Source organism: Embiotoca jacksoni, unplaced genomic scaffold, assembly GCF_022577435.1.
Source record: "Embiotoca jacksoni isolate LCO1_2020_lvr unplaced genomic scaffold, fEmbJac1.0.p SCAF_71, whole genome shotgun sequence".
In the NCBI taxonomy this organism is placed as follows: Eukaryota; Metazoa; Chordata; class Actinopteri; family Embiotocidae; genus Embiotoca; species Embiotoca jacksoni.
The window spans coordinates 572,781-577,273 of record NW_027185427.1 but is presented as its reverse complement, the minus strand read 5'-3'; the positions used below and the strand labels follow the sequence as shown (position 1 = coordinate 577,273).

At 38.9% G+C, this 4,493-nt stretch overlaps 1 protein-coding gene and 3 non-coding genes across 5 annotated transcripts in view; all 4 read left to right on the top strand.

Moving 5' to 3' along the window:
- Positions 1–609, top strand: part of copz2 (COPI coat complex subunit zeta 2) — a 13,711-nt gene extending 13,102 nt beyond the window's left edge. For both annotated transcript variants that reach the window (XM_069177325.1, XM_069177326.1), the window contains one exon: positions 1–609. This exon is cut by the window's left edge and continues 408 nt beyond it. The gene's annotated coding sequence lies outside the window, so the exon portion shown is untranslated.
- Positions 610–1,597: 988 nt separating this feature from the next.
- On the top strand, positions 1,598–1,670 carry trnak-cuu (transfer RNA lysine (anticodon CUU)). Its single transcript has one exon. It is a non-coding gene; the product is annotated as a tRNA-Lys (tRNA).
- An 862-nt stretch (positions 1,671–2,532) lies between these two features.
- trnak-cuu (transfer RNA lysine (anticodon CUU)) lies at positions 2,533–2,605 on the top strand. Its single transcript has one exon. It is a non-coding gene; the product is annotated as a tRNA-Lys (tRNA).
- Positions 2,606–3,409: 804 nt separating this feature from the next.
- On the top strand, positions 3,410–3,482 carry trnak-cuu (transfer RNA lysine (anticodon CUU)). Its single transcript has one exon. It is a non-coding gene; the product is annotated as a tRNA-Lys (tRNA).
- Positions 3,483–4,493: the final 1,011 nt, after the last annotated feature.

Sequence of the window (4,493 nt, the reverse complement as noted above, 5' to 3'; positions counted from 1 at the left end):
GGAGTAGATTGATCACTCTTACTCGCAGGAAGCAGACGAGGCAGCAGGATTTATTTGAGCTGTTTTATTGGTGACATGGAAAAGTTTAAAAATGATCTCCTCTTTGTGATTCAGTCCACGTTCTGATAAATCTGAGGATAATACACATAAATTATCGAAGAGGACCGTTTGAGGCCAACAAGCTGAAATGATCTGAATCATGTCACACAACCAGCGCGGTACCAAACTCAGCTGCACATCAAATGTTTCAGACTCTGACTGTTTTCTGGCTCCTTAAACAACAGTCACGTGTTTTTTTGTGTTTTTTTTTAAAAGACTGTCAGGAATGTAATGACGCTTTATGACACTAAGTAAATGTTATCAGTATGTGGAAAAGGAAATGTGTTGCTGCACAGAATGGAATTCTGCCCTTAAGGAAAAAACAATATCTGTACATAGAAAAGAGTTTTAGAGTCAAGGGGAAGTTAAAGAAGGTGAAAAACTGCCAGTTGTAAAGAATAACGTCTATTTTACTGTTACAACGTGACTTAGAGATGTTAATAGATATTTAATATTTTCTTAGTTGATTAAGAGAAAAAAAAAGCCAAAGACAAACTAATTATTTTACTGAGATTTTGTCTGAGACTTATAATAAAACTCTATATTTGTCCTGGTTTCAAAAAGTCTTCTTATTCATCCTTTATTTATTTCTATTATGATTTTTATAATGAATATATCAAAGTATATTATTTATTCATTTTTAGCAGAAACCTGTGAAATCTTCATGTAACACGTGAGGAAGTCAGTCAGAAGGTCAGAGGTAGAACCACGTGTCCTCTGTGCCAATCACGACTCAGGATATACCACCCTTCTGAATATTAATGAGCTCCGGGGTTGTAGGTGTGGTCACAGATGTTACTGGTTGAAAACTGGTGACGTCAGGAGACGTATGCTTGCCCCCCCAGCCAATAGTTCGTTCTGGTTTTATTCCCAATGATGTGATTGGCTGGTTCTTTCAGCCGCCCGCAGCTCATCTCCAAACACATAAATCCAATTTAAAATGAAGATTAAAGCGTTGAATTAAAGGTGCAGCTACCAATAATAATTAATAATAATAAAAAATATTATGAAACAATACAGTATAATATTTTTAAAATATTGGTCCTCTCTTTCTGATGTGACCAATCTTAATTGTATTTAAAATAAATCTCTGGCTTAAAAAAAAAAATGTAATTATTTATTTATTTAGTTTAATGTTAGAGAACATTTTATTAATAAAATCCGGAAGGAGCTCTTTCTGTCCTCCACAGTTTTACATCCTGTGTGGTTTTGTTTGTTGGCAGTGCAGCTGGCTGTTTGTTTCAGGTTTTATCTACAGATGAACCCTGCAGCCTTAAAACATAAAAGTAATTAGATAACATGACGTATCCGTCACTGTTTCTTTCGGAGGGTTCTTCCTGTTTTAATGGACATTTTCCTTATGTCAGCAGCTTTGTCGGAACTGTTTTGTTCCTCTCTGTAACTCTGTGAAAGGACTAATTCTGTGTTTTGACGTTTTATAAATAGAAGTTGAGTTGACCATTTTTGTTTTCCAGCCGTGCGTAAAGACGCATGCGCAGCCCGGCTAGCTCAGTCGGTAGAGCATGAGACTCTTAATCTCAGGGTCATGGGTTCGAGCCCCACGTTGGGCGTCCAGCTATTTTTCTTGTCATGTGCAACAGCATGATCTCTCACCTCCGTGAGACTCAGTTACACTTCACGTTACAGACCCACATTTATCCTTTCAGGAACACAAAGCATAAAATATTCCATGATGAAAACATTAGAATTAACTATACTGTACGAACTCACTACATATAATATATGTTAAACTACCGTGTTACATATTGTGTTTTATAAACAACTCACATAAATTTACAAAACACGCTTTCATACTGTACATAAATGTGGGGATTCAGATATTCTGCCTATGACACCTTGAGGAGGGCAAGATGGCCCAAATTCTTTTTTTCAATTAAGCAATTTATTAAGAAATCTGACTGCAATTAATTACAACTGGTATTAATGTTGAAATGTTTATTATTTAACATTGTAACACTAGAGCTGGGCAATAAGGGAAAAATCAAGTCACAATATTTTTGACCAAATACCTTGATAGATATTAGCAGTCTGGTGAGTTCAGAAAATGACAAATCCAAAATCTGAGACGATACCTGGTCTCATATCACAATATCGACATTACATCCATGTATCACTCAGCCCTAATCAATGAAAGAAAATAAACATAAAACAATATACAGAAATAATAGTGTCCAGTGGCCTCTGTAGAGGGACAGGAGCCCAGCATTTATTGCACATGTTGTGGTTACTTTGCTGGTCAGTTTTCGGACTGAAGCTGGAGCAGCAGAGAAGATGCTGACACTCAGAGCCTGCGGCGCAGCAACCAGCACAGGCTCTGGAGAGGATGCAGTCAAAATAAAAGACGTGCATCCCTATGAAAACGTCCTCCCGAGCACCCCTAGTGGTGTAGTCATAAACTACATACAGCTGGTAGCCCGGCTAGCTCAGTCGGTAGAGCATGAGACTCTTAATCTCAGGGTCGTGGGTTCGAGCCCCACGTTGGGCGCACAAGTGTTTATGATGTCATGTGAAACAAAATGATCTTACGAGACAGTACATGAGCTCCAGCTGATCGGTACAAATAGGACATTATTTCCAAACAGGACTCTATTCGGTAGAGCAGCGGTTCACAAACACATCTAAAACTATGACTTCAGGTTCCACAAGCTGTTTTTCTACTTTTACCTGTTGGGATGTCATGGACAGGACAGACACGGCTTGCTCACCCTTCAGTGAATGGGTGTTGTTAGGGTGGTGCATGGTGTGGGTGGTGTGGGTGTTTATCTCTTTGGGGAGGGATTTCAGGACTGCATCCAAGAATCTTGAGATTCTCAATAATTACTTTCTATCTTATTTATATTTAAAACATTTTTACATCACAGTTGAACTGCATATTATGTACTATATCTGTATGACATGGAGTTTTAGTTTTGGGGGGAAAATATGACCACAATCCCACAGTCTCCATAAAAAACGTAGACCAATTGACACAGAGATCTGAAGTCATCATGTTCCCTCTGCGCATAAACAAAATATTATTAAGTTACATATTACGTAGTACAGTAAAACATTGAAGACCATCATGATTATGCATCCCAGCACATTTCCACGCTTCGTCCAGATTTAACCAGAAACAAAGTGCTTCCAGATTTAACCAGAAACAAAGTGCTTCTGCTGCATAAAGCTGCTCTGAGACAATGAAGGTTTCAATATAAAAAAAAAAAAAATCGACCCCTTTTCATGTTCCCAGTAATAAATCCGTGTCTGACATGATGACGCTATATACGTCTATGTTGATATCTGATGCGCAGCCCGGCTAGCTCAGTCGGTAGAGCATGAGACTCTTAATCTCAGGGTCGTGGGTTCGAGCCCCACGTTGGGCGCTAACTTTTACTGGTGAGTCACTTCTGATAGAACGGTCTGTTGTGGGTACAAGAAATACATTATGTATACAATTAAACAGCTTGAAGGGTTTCCACCTTGTAAACTTGATGTGTTACTTCAGCCTGCTAAATGTTCAACTAAGTACACTAAATAATACAACAACCCTGCTTTTACATCAGTAAAAGTAAAGAAGCATCAGCAGCAACATATAGTTAAAGTTTGAAAGTGAATGTCCTGCTTTGACTGATAAACTGTGATCATCGGAACATTTATTAAAATGAAACCAGGTGAGAAGTTTGGAGGGAAAAGTCAGAGACATGTGATCTGCGAGCTGCCGTTTGTATGACGTCAGCAGACACACAGGTTGGTTACAGCTTCTTATTTTATTACCTGAACAGGAAGTAAAGCTTCAGGTAAATGAGGTGGTGGAGTTCACTGAGATGTGGTGGAGTGGAAAGAGAGAGTAGCATCACATGGAAAACACTCAAGTAAAGTACAAGTACCTACAAACTGTAGGTGTACTTGGTTACTTTCCACTGTCTTGTTCCTGAGTACATTTATTTATTCATGCATTGAATGATTTATTTGTTGATCATTTTGTTTTGGGCCTCCGGAGTGCTGAGAGCAAGTTCAGCATGTCAGTCTGAAGTGAAGATCACATGCACGCACTCAGGCCTCCATCTGGTGGTCAACAGCTGTCATTGCAGCAACTAATAGCAGCAGTCGGATCAGCACCAGCTTAATTACTGTGTACACTTCATTTTCTTCTTTCAGGTCATTTTGTTTGTGTAATAGGTTAAAACGCTAAATGTTAAGCTTTTATTAATGAAACAGATATCACTTTAAATAACTACTCTGACAGAGTTGACTTGAAGGCATCGTGGATTTACTCCACCTTGACAGTAGATGGCGCTCTCGCCTTTCTGTGGATCAGACTGAGGACCGGAGTTTCCTTTCAAGCCCAATTGAGTCAGAAATAAAACGGCGCCGGCTTGATGAAGATTCATCGT